Source organism: Heterocephalus glaber, unplaced genomic scaffold, assembly GCF_053883595.1.
Source record: "Heterocephalus glaber isolate CG9 unplaced genomic scaffold, H.glaber_assembly_v1.0 deba00001428, whole genome shotgun sequence".
NCBI classification, from domain to species: Eukaryota; Metazoa; Chordata; class Mammalia; order Rodentia; family Bathyergidae; genus Heterocephalus; species Heterocephalus glaber.
Window position 1 is genome coordinate 4,813,281 of NW_028258293.1, and position 17,298 is coordinate 4,830,578.

Below are 17,298 nucleotides of genomic sequence, written 5' to 3' on the forward strand. Positions count from 1 at the left end.
GCGCCACCCCTCCCAGCGCCCCACCTTGGAGTCTCAGAGCATCTTTGCTGCCACTTTCTACAGACCTAGCAAGACACTCACCTTAGTCCAGTTTCCAAAGAGGAGGCGTCAGGCTCCACTCCCGTAGGACGTGTACAGGAGAATCTGAAGCCATTTTAAATTCATCACAATACCCCAAACAAGTAAAGCATGAGCTGGAGAAGACCCTAGGCCCCAGAATGTGGGAATAAGAAACCCAGATAAACGGGAGGACAAAACTCTACAAGACTGAGCCACAGGCGAAGGGACACGTCGGGAGCCTGGGAGCCAGGAGTCCAAAGACTGCTTCCTGTGGGTCTTGGATTTTCTCATAACGAGAAAAACATTTCTCTGTTTCAAACATGTATTTTTTAAATTAGCACACATTCGCAGTGCAGAATGACTTCATTCTTATCTGCTTTTCGTTATTTTCTCTTTTAAGTTTACATCTGTTAACTTATTTAACCCCTCTAATTCAAAATTGGGGCCATAAGAGGTTAAATGACATGTCCAAGCCACACAGCTGCCAAGGAGGGGAGATACCTTGCTTTCTGAGACTCTACTCCTCGTGGGAGCCCGGCTTTGCTATTCTCTGTGTCGGGATGGAGCCCAGGACCCCTGCATGTGGGCAGGTGCTCTCCCGCCGAGCTGCCTGCCCTCCTGATTCTGATTGGATTTTGTGACCCCAGGGACCCCAGCCGACATCCTGGTTATGTCGGGGATGGGGGGTGCTGGGGGAGCCATCCGAGTGGCAGATTTCCTGCCGTCCTGCGTGTCCATTCGTTTCCTGCTCAGCGTCCTCCCCAGAGCCTGGAAGCGCCCCGAGAACAGGCCTATTGTCCACTTGATGCCCACCTCTGCCCAAGTTCCCGCCTGCTTCAGGCGCCAGCAAGAGGTGCTGGGTTCACAAGTGGGTGAATCTTAAGCACCCGTCTATAAGGGGCTTCATGGCGGAAAAAGCAGAGAGTTCAGAAGCAGGAAGACCCAGGCCACTGAGCCAGCTCTGTGACGGAAGGGAGTCCCGTGTGGCAGTGATGCTCTAAAGTGTGTGAGACCAGAAATAGAAAACATGTTCCCAGGATTCTGGGAAAGGAAAGTCTTTATAAAGATGTGAACGTAAGACCAGCACAGCAAGCGCACCTTCCGGAAACAGCCGTGTTCCTGCAGCTGCGAGCCAACCAAGCTGGCTCCCACTTAGAGAAACGGTGCCGGAGAGGCCCCTGCCCTTCAGCCTGACAGCATCCTCAGCTCAGCAGTGCATGGTGGCGGGGACTCTGGCAGCAGGAGAGCCCCAGCTCGTGCAGAGGGTCCCCAAGACAAGGGCACCCCTACCACTCCACACCACACGCATTTTCATGTCTGCCATTGGTACTGTGTGTCTTATATTAATGGACAATTTTAATTTAATAGGTCCTTGCTATTTAAAAATCTATTTATTTGCATTCTTCTAGGTTGAGTGCTCACAGGATGCTCCCATTTGTTTCTTAAGCAGTGTGACTGCTTGGTCTGCAAACAAGACAAGGAAGAGGAAAGGGAATCCTAAGAAAGGGAGAAGAAACCAGGGTGGGACAGGAGAGCAGAGACGGGCTTTGTACATTTGTGTGCTTCTTTCTGACTTGCTCAGTAAACGCCTTGAACCCCTCGTCCTGCCCTGGCCCTGGTTAAGCAGGCGCTCCTGCTGCGCAGATACTTGGCAGGCGCCGTTCTAAATGCTTCGTGACTACGACCTCGCTCCACCCTCAGGGTACTTCCCCTGGGCGCTGCGTAATCTCATTTTACCAACAGGGAGACTGAGTCATGAAGAGGCAAGGCCACTTGTCCCAGGTGGCACTGGTGGGGTTGGGGGGACCTTGACGGGGTGCAGCCTGTGGGATGCTCTGAGGTCACTGGGAGCCCGATGTTGAGTTGAAGAGACTCAAACTCTGAGTCAAAGTAAACCTTTCCTCTGGACGAGGCGATCACCTTGGGTATTTCATCATAGGGTCTGAAGGCTGACTAATGCCACAGCCCTTATCAAAGCCAGGGTGTGTTCTCGGTATCAGATACTTCACTCAGACTGATCTGTTCCTATTGTAATGTTTACTGAGACTTCCCGACGGACGAGTCGGCACTGTTCTCAGCATTTCACAGGCGGGACTGTTTCACCGCCCCTGGAGTCTGTGCCCCGACTGTCCTCACCTTACAGATGTGAGAGCAGAACGAGGGGGATCAAGAGGCCTCCCCAGCCTCCGCAGCTGCTCCGTGGGGCTGATTCCCGGCCGGACATCTAAACCCAGAGTCCACACCTTGGTACTCCACCCAGCGCTGCGTCCCTGACAGCCCAGGCAAGATGGAAATCGCAGCAGCTCCTGCTCCAGAGAGAAAGAGACACGGTTTCTGTTCTGCTCAGGAGTCTCGGGGACAGTTGTCTGATTCCTCTGTGAATCTGTCACTGGCTGAGCGGTGTTTCCCACGGGACCTGCCTAGGTGGGTGCCCACCCTGCTGTTCCCACTTCGCCTCCTCTGTCCTCCTCCTTCCCTGCCCCACCAGCTCGCCACATGCCCCTGGTGCCTGGGCAGACCGAGTCCGTCTTGTTTTGGTTTTTAAAAGTGGAATTCAGGCCTTGGAAGGGAATTCACTTTGACCTCCTCCGTGTGCAGAGGATTATGCAATAGGGATGGAATTGAGAGCCGAGGCAGTGAGCTGTGTGGACGCCACAGCAGGAATGTGCTCAGAGCCAACCGGGCCATAATGCTGTCATTTATGACCTTGTTGTCTTAACAGTGTCTCTTGAGTTTCCTGATGCTTAATCCAAGAAATCTCTTCTCAGTGCTCGGGTGGTAAATTATTTATCTGCCTTTCTCTTTCGTTAACCTTGTCTCCCATGGGACCGCAGCAGCTACCAGCAACTTGCCCCAGACAGCATGGAAGAGGAGAGCCCAGGAGGTCAACTCCAGGGCTTCCCAGGGATTTCCAGTTCCAGGGCAGCAATAAAGGGCATGGAGGAGTCAGGCTAGAGTGCCAGAGAGTGAAGGTTCCAGGCCTCACTCTGCCATCGAAAACTATCCGGTGAGTGATTTCACCTGGATTTGACTCCATTTTCTCATCTGTAAAGTGGGGATGAAAATATCCACTTCACTAGGCTGTGAAGGTTGTAGGCGCCATGTACATACAACAGTGAGAAGAGGTCCTGGTGCATAGAAATGCTTCATAAAGATCTTTGGATTGTCGTTGGTAGATGGAGTGGTCACTGGCAGGAGGGCCTGTTGCAAAGGGAAGGGATTCTTGGAAAACTCTTGTTTTTGGAATTCAAGTTGGTTTTACTTCATGAAATATGTCTTGATTAATGTATGGTGCAACGCTGTGATTCAACAAGAATAAATAGATAGGTAAATAAAGGACAGCCAGACAGATAAGAGATGCATACGACTACCCTGCCACCCAAGAGGGTTCATAGCCTCCTTGAGGACCTGGACATGTGAGTAGATAGCGCCAGTAAAACTCATCGCCGTGGGTTTATGTGGTGAATGTGGAGCATTTGGAGAGACCTCACTGGAGAACATCCCATCTCCCCCTTACCAAGGGTTGGGAAGACTGGAGCAGCTGAATTATGCCAGGAGGTGCAAGGCATAGTGCATTGCAACAGCCAGCTGTCACTGGGCCACTAAAGCCTGGGGGCTTTGAAGAGAGCAGAAGTTTGGAGATGAGGCAGGTGAATAGGGGCCCAGTCATGAGGGACTGCCAGGTACTCTTGGACTTTGGGTTTGTTTAGTTCCATTAAGAGAGCTCAGTGAACTCCACTTCTGGTGTATTAAAGCCCAGGCACATGGAACATCAGGCTCCCGGCAAGGGGCTCTCAGGGACTCGTGCTCCACCGCTTCCACCACATCCTCGTGGACTCAGCACTCAGAAGGCTCACCCAGATTGAAAATGGAAAAAAGGCACCCATTACCGCTCAGCGGGGAGGGACGAGAGCCCATCCCTGACGAGCATGCAAGGATGGAGTCCCCTGCAGCCCCTCCAGAAAATAGACTCCACCCAGGCATGGAGGACACTCCAAGGAGTGGGAATCAGGGCAGCCCTGCCGCTCCAGTGGGTAGACCAGGAGCTCTGTGCTCACCCTGAAGAGCAATCCGAGCTTGTCAGGGCCACTGCCCAGAGGAATGAGCATTGGACTTGCCCATGGCCACCTACCTGGCTTTGAGCCCTGCTTGTCTCTCTCTTAGCCTAGTGCTTTTGATCTTGCTCCTTTTTTCTGGCCCTCAATTTCCTTTTCTGAAAATTGAAGACATGCGAAAAATTCTCTCAAAAATTCCACTGTCGGAAATGGTTGGGATGTCAGATATACACTACGAGGGTTTCACCCCAAATGTGTCCTGCCTTCCTAGTTCCTCTGCCAGCTGACTGACCTTACAGGCAGTGTGTGGCTGGGGCAGTCCTGGATGAAATCTTTAGTTTCAATCCAGCTGTGAATAACATACGCCTTCAGAGGTGTCCGAAGTGTCACAGTTTGGATGATACATTATACGGTCACCTTTACCATGGGGCTTCTTCTTGACAAACAGTTTCCTGCATTCTTCTATTGTTACATTTTCACAAGGGGCTGATGTTGTTGTCAAAATTTCACTAGGTCTGAATGCTGACTCTCAGCATAAGTTTTATGATATGCAAGCAACAGAATTTAATTTCAGCTACCTAAAGTGGAATCTACTAGCTTCTTCTCATCCATTAGGTCCTTGCAAAAGCTAAGGACAGCTAGGCTTTGGAGGCCTAGAACAAGAGACATAATGTGACAGGTGCCCAGGCAGCGCTACATTTAGGTCACTGACGTTTGTGTCATTTTTTTTTCTTTCCAGACTGGCTTTCTCTGCTCCTCCAAATACATCATAGTCAGAAGAAAGCTGCTCGTGGTTACGGTTTATGACCCCCAGGAGCAAGTTCCTTGGAGAGATGCTTTAGCCGGGAGGTTGGTGGGGAGCACCTCAGACGTATTCCAAATCTAAGTCCAGGAACAATTCAGCAAAGCCGCTGGAGAGTGCTTGAGCCAAAGTTTCTCACCAGAGCTAATGTCTGCTAGGAAATGGTCACCTAAGAGTCAGCAGCCAGAAGTAGCCCCAGGCAGGGTGGCCAGCGCCAGCATGGCAGCAGTGACCTTCACAGTGCATGGGTGAGGCCTCTGTTGACCAATCTTCTCCAGTTTGACATCTGAAAAGCTCGTTTCTGTGCCCACAGCTATGGCCATCCAGAATGAAGACCCAAACATTGTGTAGGTGGCTGGTTCTCTAAAATGATTTGAAGACTGTCGAAAGCATGGCAGACATTTTTATTCTAGACCAAACGAGATGGCAGGAACAATCACAGAACGGGGGAAGAATAAGACTGGAAGCTGAAATCAGGAAACTATGATCAATCATGCTTTTCTTCAGCAAATATCTACAGACGGGCTGCTGTGTGCAACGCTGTAGGTTGCAGGACTACGGAGGTGAATAAGGTGGGGATGAGACCACAGCCTCAGGAGGGGTGACTGCCCAGAAAGGCAGTGGTGATGTTCTGTGACAGCCTTACTGAAGGGATGGGCACAGATGCTAAGGTTTCACAGAGGAGGGACGCTGACCCTTGATGCACACTGCCTGGCTCAATCGCTTGTCTAACACTGCAGCAGGAGCTGCGAACTCAGGCCCTTCGGTTACCCCTTCCCTCTCTGCCTCGACCTGACCACTGAGCAATCACTACCGGCCATAGGAAAGCACCCACCCCTCCCAGCGGAGCCAGGGGTTGTTTTATGTTTGCTCTGAACCCATCAACCCCAAATCTGGATGATTAAAACTCCAGCTGATGATGCTGCCTTTTAGAAGTCTTTAAGGGCTTCTGAACAATCAGGAAACTTGAGCCCATATTTTCAGAACAGCCAGTCAGGGAAGGTCATGTGAATCATATCCATCAAATGTTGCAGATGACTCACTGTCAAACCGATCTCACTTTTCCTAACTTGTCTTTATAAATACGCAAGAAGAAATCACGTCTGAGGCTTTGGAGAGCTTCTTCATTTCCTCTCCCTCCCCTCCTGGCCCCCACTCCATGCCCCTCCAACAAAAAACCCTGCAGGGGAGACATCCACGTGCTTGCTGCCTGCAGTGTCCTGATGGCTGCAGGTGTCAGGTGTCGAGGCCCCTGAGCTGCTGCCCGGCCCCTCTCTGCTCTCTCTGGCCCTGGGGTGACTCACAGAAGCAGGTTATGGCCTGGGGACATGAAAGTGCTGCTTGCAGGAGCCCATGGGTAATGAAAGACACATGCAGCAACCTAAGAAAGACTGGAGCCAGAAGAGCTCCAGCCAATTTAGGCCACAGATGGACAGGGCACAAAGAGAGCCTGGGCCACCTTTCGCTGCGGGGTCACCGGCCAGAGGCACCCTGAGCACACTTTGTTCTGCTTCGTCTTACCTGGATTCCTCCTCAGTGGAGGAAGGGAAGGGCTCCTGGCAGTACCTCGTTTACCCAGCCTCCAGCCTGCAGACACGTTGTACTCAATTCTAGCAGAAAAACTCCTGCTGGGCCCCTAGGCAGCCACCGGAAAGGTCACGGCGTGGCCCCCCTTTGGCATCCAACTCCAGGACCAAAAGGGCAAACACGAACCGGCCAACGCCAGCTGTCAGCCTCCGAGTGGCATCTCCCCATCCGTTTCACAAAAAGTAGTTGCTTTCTGCCCGTAGAAAATATAGAAACAAAGGAAGAATACAGGAAAACTCTGTAACTCCTCCCCCCATAAGATTTTCACTGCTAACCTTTTGGTATGTATCCTCTCAAGGCCAAATATGCACACAAAGGTTCTTTCCCCGGTGATTCTGGGGCATATTTCCATATTAATTCTTTTACACTATTACTTTTATTTTTTTGTGGTGATAGGGATTGAACCCAGGGCCTTGCACATGCTTGGCAAGCACTGTCCCACTGAGCTATAACCCTAGCCCTACACTATTATTTTAATGGCGACATAATACTTCATTCGATAGATAGACAATGCTTCATGTGACCATTAGGCTTTTTCCTACTTTCTGGAAAGCCTTCCTCCCTTTTCTGTGGTCCAGGGCTCCAGTGCAGGACTGCGTGACGCTAGACAAGTGCTCAGCCATCGAGCTCCATCTCCAGGCTCGGCCCAGGAAGTCCCTTTCTACCTCACCCCCTACCCCACCTCGGCCAATGGAAGAGCAGCATAGCGAAATGGAAAATTCTGGTTACTTCTGTACCTCAGAGCAGAGGTCTTTTCTCTTCAGGGAGTATTTTGCAATGTCTGGGGACACTTAGTGATAATGGGGGACTGCTGCCGTCATGCTCCACGACTGACGATCATCCAGCCCGAAGTGCTAGCCACGCTAGGGAGAGCCGCCCTGCCCTCATCCTGGGCTCACTGTCCCGTGAACTCGAAGGAGCAGCCCTGCAGCCTCCAGGCCCCTTCCTGGTGGCTCTTCGCTGCCGCTTTCCCGTTCCAACAGACACGATGCAGACCTCACCCTTCCCGCGCTGAATATCACCTAGTGTGCTGAGGGCTCTTCTTCCAGACCAGGGGAATTGTGCTTTCCCTTGTGCACGTTGGTTGCTCTTAGCAACCAAACACTCGTCTTTATTCAATTACGCGGTCCGCACTCCTCGCTGCTGGGAGCCTTGGCAGTCTCTCTGGCCTCACAAAAAATCCCAAGACTGCGGCTTTCCTCACTGCTCTCTGCTGGGCGTTGGCCTTCATTTCCCTCAAACCTTCCCTCGGTCCCGCTGTGGGAGCAAAGCTTGCCCCCTTTGTTTTCCCTCTCCATCCACAGCAGGCTGTGCTTTGTCCACGTGGCCAGGGCTGTGAGCCGCATTTCCCGGGGCTTTTCTGGGCCCTGGTTTCCCAGGAGAGAACCTGGTGTGACAGATGAAGGACAGGGTGGGGAAGGTCGCCCCCTCGGACTCGTGGCAGGGGACAGAGCATCAGGGCAGCCACCTCTGTGCTCGTGGATGGTCTCCTCTCTCTCTTTTGTGTCTGGCCCACTGTCCAGGCCACCCATCCTGCTGACCAGTCACTGCCTGGGCCCACCAGCAAACTCACGGAGGCCACCGCCACCCAGACAGTGCTGCCTGAAAGCTGCCACCATGGTGCCCGTCAGCAGTCAGACCTGCTTCTAGGACTGCCCTGCAGGTTCCACCGTCCACCTGCTGGCTCATTTGTAATCTTAACTTTTATTAAGCCACATTTGCAGCACACAGCAATCACATTCCTTGTGAGGCGTCCGTGCATGGACATCACACTTCTGAGCTGGTTTCGCATTCTCCCCCTGCTCCGTCTCTCTGTCCTTTCTCTTTGCAGAAAATCTGTCTGTTTCCTATAACCCATCTTTCATTTTGATCTTTATTTATATTTGGGTTTCTCAGATCTGAGGAGCCATGCGATTTTTAAGCCAGTGTATCTGTTTTTTAGCCAATCAGAGTTGAAGTTATTTATTTAAGCCATCGCTTGCCACAAGCAAAGGGCTGGAAGATCAGTATGATGGTCATCACCTGATACGAGTAAGGAAGGCGAGCTTGAGGTCCCACACGTTTTTCTGGTCTGAATGAGTAATGGTCCAAATCAGAGCTTCGGTCCCCAATGCCTAGATAATGGTCCAGGTTCTCTTTATTCATCTGCATAGCCAGTTGGAGGCAGATTCACATGAGGGTTATGGAATAGAGCATGGTCACCATCTCCCCATGGAAAGGGCTGGGTCCTGATGGGGAGGTAGGGGTAGGCGATGAACTCAGGTCTCTCCTCTCTGTGGCATGATTTCAGGAAAACATTCAGCATGCTCACTCCCACCCCGGGGAGCACCACGAAATAGGTGAGGGCCTTCCACATGCAAGCTGAGCCCTGCTCGCCGTGGGCACCACTTGACATAAGCCGCCCCACCTGCGTGCAGGACCGGCCTAGCAGCTGAGAAACCCCAGGGATGCAGCTGTGGCTGCAGCCACCATTTTGGAGGAACACTGGAGTGCCCGAAGCGGAAGTAGGGAAAGTTCAGTGTATCTGTTTTATTTCACTTAACACTCTTCGTCTTCAGAGGCATCCATTTCCCTACAGCAGAGGTCAGTGTATCCTTTATGGCAGAGTAATGCTCCATTGTGTGTAAACATCACACTCCTTTATCCATTCAGCCTCCAGCAGTCTGTTTAGTGATTCATATCTCTGACTCTCCAAGTTCTTCTTTCAATCTACACCTTCACTTCCTCGGCTCCCCCCACATCTATACAGGGACTGCTTTCTCCACTGAATCAATCCCTCGTTTCTATATGAATTGCGTGGCATGTTTTCCCAAATGAACCCCGTCTCGCTCTCCTCACTGAGTTCCTTCTTGGAGCCTTTGTCTCTCAGTCTTCTTCAAACCATGCAAATCTAAACTCCAGCTCTGGGCCGAGGTCTCAAGCCAGCCTTACTGAGGTCATGATCAGCTTTCCATTTGTTAAAGCTGACGGTAGTTTTTGGCTCGACTCGTACCCAGTACCCTTGCAGGTTTTCACTGATACTCTCTCCCTTCTTCTTGAGGTCTCTTACTTGGGACTCCCATGAATTCACTTTCTAAAAACAGCATTTCTGCCTCTGAATGCTCCTTCCTCATCCCCAGGCTCATCTTCCTCTGCCAGATCCCTCAATGTCGATGCTCCCTGGGGTCCTCGAGCTACTTCTGCCTTGGTCTTGTCTCATTCTGCTCCTCTCTCTTCCACTCCTTTCTCTCCTTTTTCTTAGATAGATAATCTTTCAGTCACAAGGCCTCAGTGTTGCCTATTTGCTGTAATTCCCAAGCCTAACCTTCAAACTCACACTTCTTTCTCAAGAATTGGTCCACCATGCCCTAGCAATCATGGACTCTCTCTCCCTCCCTGGGTGATTTTGACAGAAGCCCAATGTTTGAGATCCACTGGGGAGGCGAGCTCATTTCAGGTCCCTGCTGGACCTTAACCCAGTAAGGTACGAGCTCGTCCCCACCTGGGCCATCCGCCTCCATGACGAAAGGCCCTGGCTGGGCTCATTAACTTCACCAGATTTAACTTCATTACCTATGAAAGGAGAACAATGATGACACCTGCCTCATAGATTTGTCCTGGGCATTGGAAGAGTACCCAGCTTACTGTAGGTGCTACGGTATTGATTGCTATCAAAGCACAAATGTTATTATTATGTATTCTCAAATTATACTACTCTTCACGTCCACTGTCATTTTCTTCATTTAGGCCATTGGTATTCCTGACTATTCCAAACATCTCCTAACTGATCTTAATTCTCTTATTATCCCATAAAACCCACCCTCTGCAGTGCTATCAGAGCAATCTTTGCAAAGTGAATCCTTTCTGTCCAAAATCCTTCCGAGGCTCTCTAGGATCTGAAGTATAAAGTACACAGTGCTTTACTTGCCTCACCCAGTCCTGTGTATTCCACCCCAGTTTCTCCACTTTATCTTCCTCACATGTATCTCGGGTGTGGACTGTGGGGGTCTAAAGTTCTGTGTCTTTGTTAAGAATATTTCTTCAATGGCACCATCCTAGCGCCATTCCCCAGTCTTAATGGATGTTTGCTTCAATGCCCTCTTGTCTGAAAAGCTTTCCTTAAAATCCCAGCCCCATCACAGCCACCTTTTCCAGATCTTCAGTGTACAGCTTAGTAATGATGCTCTGCTTGCTTCTCTGTCTCCCACCTTAGCCTGCGACATCATGCAGGGAAAGGGCAGAGCCTCAGCCATCCCTGAGTCCCTGGCTCCAGCTCCACCTCCACACCTAAGACGAACAAATGACCGAATAATTCAAGTCCTTTGGAAATTTAGACACTGTCGTTCAACTCTCACAATGAGGACTGAGAATTAGGAGGGGAAATTCCTTTCACAGCGCTGCCCAGGGGAATTTGTTTCAACACCACGTAAGGCCAGGTAGATGGCATCCTCTTTCCTACTTGCAGCAGCCAGCTTTACTGTTTCCCAATTGTTAGTTGTTTGTCCAGCGAATGTTCATGGGAATTCTCTGGAAATGCCCTCATGTAGTCCCGAAGGCAATTGACCGTCTACAAAAAAATCCACCAAGCTATTTAGTTTTGCATTTTTGTTTTCCATTGGTAATAGCATTGACACCTGAGCTAGATCATGTCCAAAAAATTAAAAACCAGTCGAGGGTTGAGGTTCTCAAAGATCAGCTCAGTAGTCAGCTTCCTTTCCTACTGGAAGGTCTGGCCCTCTGCTGCTGGCCCTACCTGCCAAAATCTTGCTGAATTCAGGCTTGACCTAATCAAGGTTGCTCTTCACCTCTGAGGCCTCCTGAAGACTGCATGTCAGGAAAGACAAGCCCACCCCACCTCCTCCTCGCTGTGACCCAGCCATGGGAGAAAGGCCTGGGGCCTCTCAGTCGACACACTCTGGCCCTGAAAGGTCCTCACCAATGAAGTGAAAAGAAATTTTTCTGGAGGCATAGGTTCTCTGAAGGAAGAGGGGTAATGGTGAGGGAGACTGAAGACTCTTGAGGGACACAAGACCCCATCGGAGAGGAGATGGCAGGGTGAAAGCTGGGAGTCATGTGTGGGCAGGGTCAGAAATAGTTGGATGAAAACCAGAAATCAGACCACTTGGACATGGAATCATGTGGGTGCCTAAGCAGTTCGTGAGAGGCAGCAGTGGGTCCACTGTGGTTTCTAGGCTCGAGTACTTGTGTCAGTAACAACAGTTAACATACTGGGAGCTGCCATGTGCCTGGCATTACATCTACAGTCATTATCTCCTTACGTTCTCAATACGATGTCATAAAATGGAATGATGATCACTGCCGAGCAGATGAGAGAAGCCTAAGTGGACAGGTTTTGGGAACTTTCCCAGGTCACTTGGCCAGGCAGCAGTGGAGCCCAGGTGTGAGCCCAGGGTCTGGGATGCCCAAGGCAGAGGCTTGGCTCCACTGTAAACCCCCTCTGCACCCAAGCTGTGGAAGATTCTCCCTCCAGCAGCCGAGCTGCAATGCAGACCTTTGTCTCCACCCAGAGAGGAGTCATTACACATTGCACACAAGTACCAGATACAATCCTGCACCCCTTGAATTGGTACAAATATTATATCTCAATGAAAACTCTAAAACTAGACAGGCACGGGCTCTGGGCAGCTCCGGGCCCTGCTCACTCTGTCTTTGCTGACTCAGGCTTGTTGAGTTCTGCCTCAATCCTTCATATTTCCCTGTTGTACAAGGCCTAGCATGTTCATCTTACCCAACACTCTCTCAGTTTTAACATTAAGAATCCCAGGAAATTCCTCTTTGCAGGATAAACCAGAGTAACTGGCCACCCTATCCACACCCTCCATTCCAATCCCTCGCCCTTCTTTCCACTTGATTTAATTTGGCTTCTTGTCACGTTGGAAAACTTCATTCTACCCATGCTGCACAGTAATGCACTTGCAAAACTTCACAAAGACTATCATAAACTCTAAAACTGTAAAAACACACATAGTATAGCTATACTTTTTTGCATGGCTATGATACATGCATGCATCTGAGATTTTCTTCTGCTGTTACTTAACACTTTTTCCTAACATGTCCAGGGACTGGTTAGATGAAACCAGCATGGTGCATCTTCTTGCTTAGCCAGCTGTCTAGGCGTCTCCACTCTGGCATTCTCTCATGGGACAGAAGAAGGAGAAATAGCCATAGAGGAGGAAGTTCCAAGGAGAGATGCCAGGTCTGCCCATTGCTAATGCTGTCTGTTTTCTCATGAGTACAAGTGGATGCTGGTAATATTTTCCCTGCTCAGCTCCCTGGGCTGCAACATGGTACAAATGGAATTGTGAGTATGCAAGTTCTGGGTCAAGTTTAAGTCACTACTGCAAGAGGTGTTGTTATCATAAAAGTGCCACTGTGAAAGACAGCAAAGCAAAAAGAGACAATGAGCTTATTACTGAAAGAAAAACACGTCGCTTACCACTATGGTGTGAATCCTTCCCAACATTTTTCTATGCAGACACAGATACATAGAAATTTAGAAAGACAATACGTGTGCTTTGTGTCTTTCTATTTCTTCTAAAGCTCATGTGGTCTTTTGGGTCTAACAAATACTATCTTACATTTTAATGGGTAACAACTGCCTTGGGTTCTGGGTTATGAAAGTACATGACTTAAAAAAAAGTACATGACTTATAATAACAATAGCATGACTTGAAACGTTTAGGTTATTTTATAATTTTCATGAGAGAAGGAATACTTTTAATTCCATTCTTAGTTATTTCCTTAGGATACCTTGTTGCAAATGGAATTTGAGTTCAAAAGCCAGAAGACATAAATCATAGCTTTGGCATATGTTGCCAAAATTTCCTCCTGAAAAGATTGCAGCATTGTATGTTCACACCAAGAGCTCACATGAAGCTATTTCTCTATACTCTAGGTGGCAAGAGGTATTACAGTTTCTCCTTGTTTGCCACTTTGGTAGGACAAATGTAGCATTGTAGCTTCTGACTTAATGTCATTGTCCTTTTCACTGAGGAAGACTCCTGGTTTCTGTTTTGTTTTGGAATGTGACGGTTAACTGTGAGGTGTCAACTTGTCTAGAGGAGGACCACCTAGGAGATCGGGAAAGCTCTGGGTGTGTCTGTGGATGACTGACAGGTAGGCTAGCAACTGAAGAGGGAAGACCCGCCCTGGATGTGGGTGGCACCAACCAATGGGCTTGCAGCCAAGATGGACTAAGAAGGGAAAGAAGAAGGAACTGTTGGCTCTTTGGGAAGAGCTCCAGTCTTCTCACTGCCTTTGGACATTGGTCCTCAGTTTCTCCACCCTTCCAGCGAGGACTCTCATCAGTGACTCTACAGAGACCTCCGGGCCTTCAGCCTTCCAGTACTTCTGGATCCACTGACTCTCCAGGGTGTAGACAGCCATTGTGACTTCTTCCACTGACCCTGTAAACCTACCCAATAAACCCCTTTGTGTAACTATAAACACATTTATATTGATCTTGCTCCTCCAGAGAATCCTAATTAATACACCTAAAATCAAAAAGTGTAAAACTCCCTCTCTTTCATTTTGCTCTACTCACATGAAAGATATGCATGTTAATCCATCTTGTCAGTGTTACCATGGAAATTTTACCACAGATATTCAAATATATTTTTCTAATGTGTAAGATTAGTAAGTGTCTACATCCCTCTGACAAGCTAGAAACTTTATCTTATTTTTACATCCCTCTGGTTTCCCCATCCCCACCCTGAGTTCAGCTGTTTGCTTCTGACCTGTAGTTCCTAAGCTCATGGTCCAACAATCCCAAACAAAGTCCTTCTCGTCCAGCACAAAGCTATGGAGTGGACAGAAGAGGACAAGCAAGATTATTTCCAAGGAGTCAACCAAACAAAATAAGACTTCATTGCCTGCTCACTGATCTCCCCACAGTCAAGAGCCCAGGCATCCCCAGGAAACAGAGCCTAGCGAACACCTGGGCACTCAGCACCCCCTTCTCATCCCCAGCTCTTCTGCTAGAACATCAACTCCCGTCTGAAGTTCATCTTGCTTACTGCTTCTCACAAGGCTTTGTGAGACTCATGCAGAGGCCAGACTGAAGGGGAATCCCATTGCCCCACTTCCAGATTCCCAGGACAGAGATTATAATTGGACTATGGTTGACCCCAGCAACAGCACCTAGGTAAACTGGTGATGGTAGAGGGTTACACCTGTATGTGTGATCATTTTCCAGGGAAAACCCTCAGTACAGGGCACATCTGCCACAGAGTGGAAGACAAAGGCACGAAAACATTAGAAGCCGCTGTGTGGCATCTCCAGGCCTCTGCTCCTTCCAGTCTAGGTCCTCAGACGCATGGGTTTGGTACAGCTAACATGGACCTCTATTGGGAAGGCTCCTGCAGCTTCATCCCAGTGGCATCTGTCATGCTAAGAGGTGTGAGGCAAAGTATTTCTCTTCTCTGGGCCGGGATTTTCCACCCTCTTCTCTGCCCCAGAGATTCCGATTTAGGTCCGTGTAGATAGAGCCTTGCTGTGCAAGGCTATGCAGATAAGAATCATGGTACCTGTTGACCTTCATCTCATTTTTCTGGGCCAGAGAAGAGGGTGAAAAATCCTGACCCACAGAAGAGAAGCACTTTCCCTCACACCTCTAGAGGCCTGGAGATGCCTACGTCTGGGTTTGGTTGTGGTTGTTGGTTTCCATCCAGAGCCTTAGCACTGGTCCGCATCTCCAGCCCTTCTGTTCATTTATTTACTTATTTACTTATTGAGGCAGGGTCTCATGAAGTCACTAAATTACCCAAGCTGGGCTCAAAGCTCAATCCTCCTGCCTCAGCCTCCCAGAGTACTGGGATGACAGGCGTGTGCCCGGGTGCCTGGCCGTGCTGGGGACTGAGCAAGTGACCGGCAAGCGCTGTGTCACCGAAATGCCTCCCCAGCTCTCCAACTATCGCTGCAAAAGGGAAATGAGCCTGGAAAAATACAAATGTTCTGGGGATGCAAAATTGCTCCAGGAAGGAGATGAGTTTTCCTATATTTCACTATCAAAATGCTGTGGGCTCTAATAGCTCTGTTGGGTCTGAACATTCCGAGCTCCTGGTTCCAACCTGTCAGCCAAGGCTGAGGGCATGGAAGGCCAGGGAGCATGGCCCACTTCCCCTCAGCACACGCCGCATTGCTGGGGCCAGGGCCAGGGCCCTGTGATGAGAGAGGCCTGGGGAATTTCTCTCCTCTGTTCTCCAGCCCCATACCTTCCATGACCTGCCTAGTATCGTGTTTTAAAAATTGGCCCTTTAAGGACTGGGGATTTAGCTCAGTGATTCCACGACCTGCCTTGCAAGTTCAAGGACCCAAGTTCAATCCCAGGTACCAAAAAAAAAAATTGGCCTTTTAGTCCATGGACTCTGATTTATCACTGCCCACAGTTCTTTACCCAATCTCACCCCTGCTCCAGGCAAGAGCTTCTTGTCCTTTTCACGTTGTTTTTAGCAACATAGCACGTGCCTCCCTGAGCTCATTACCCACACAAACCCCAGGGACCCAGGCGTCCCTCCCTGCCACCCACCCAGCCCCAAGTCTGTGTTCACTCCGCCTCCCTTCCCTTTACGGATTTCTACCTCATCTGCATGCATTCCTAATACACATTTAAAAGTTTTAGTTATTTTTAACTTTGTAAAAGGATAATATACTGTTTTTAATTTCTGGACTTGCTATTTTTACTTAAAATTATGTTGCTAAGGGGAGAAAGGATAGCTTCACAGTGGAGGAAGCCAGCAGCCACCATTCTAATCAGCGGATCAAAGTGAACCTCGTCAGCTCCAGGACAGATCAAAATCATGTGCTCAATAGGATGCAGAGGACAGAACACAGCATTGCTTCTGGGATGTGCTTGCCAGAGATAAATAACCTGAGTCCAGTCACAAGAGGACATCAGACACATTGCTACCGAGAGACGCTCTATGAAATAACTCTGGCAATCTCCTTCAACTATGTAAAGTCACACAAAGTCAAAGAAAAAATGGAGAATTGTTCCAAATGAGAAAGACTAAAAAGACAACGAGCAAATACCATGTATGATTCTGAAGTGGACCCTTCTGCTCTAAGAGGTGTTTTGGAACAATTGACGAAACTTACATGAGGCTTGAGGGTTACATGGTAGTTAAATATTAATGTAATTTTCTGATATCGATGGCCGCATTATGGTTATGTAAGAAAATGCTCTTGTATGTATAAAATGGACCTTAAGTATTTGTGCATGATAAAACAGCAGATTGGCTACTTAACTCAGATGGAAAACAAAGGTATTTGGACTATACTTGCAACTTTGCTGTACATTTGAGGTGGTTTCCATATAAATGAAATTAAAATCGACAAATACAAAAAGTACGCTGCTGAGATGCAGCAGCGTTTTGCACATCATTGTCATTCCTGTCCTCCAACAGCAGTTCAGCAGCAGTCAGTCACTCTGCCCCAGTTGACTTGAGGTCTTCCACTTCTGCTACTGTGACCAGGGGTGCTGTGAGCACTGCTCTGTATGCCTCCCAGCGTGCTTCTGAGGAGTTTCTCGCAGTTACTGACCTAGGAGTGCAGTCACCAGGGCAGGCACCGGCTGTCAGAACTCTGGCTGCTGCAACAATTCACCATAAACATAGTGCCTTCTTCACGCGGTGCATATTCCTTCTCACGACTCTGGAGTTGGAAGCCCACAGTGAGTGCTCCGGGGCTGGCATCAGTGTGCTGCACAGCTGCTTTCTTCCAGAGGTTCCACAATACCCATCTCTGCCCTTCTCGGGGTCTCGTGGCTGTGAAGTCTGGCGTGTGGTCGCCCCTTGA

The 17,298-nt window shown here is 49.2% G+C and overlaps 1 pseudogene; it reads right to left on the minus strand.

The window, feature by feature from the left end:
- Window positions 1-8,551: 8,551 nt before the first annotated feature.
- LOC101717318 (cytochrome c oxidase subunit 6A1, mitochondrial pseudogene) lies at window positions 8,552-13,890 on the minus strand (annotated as a pseudogene).
- Between the last annotated feature and the right edge of the window lie 3,408 nt (window positions 13,891-17,298).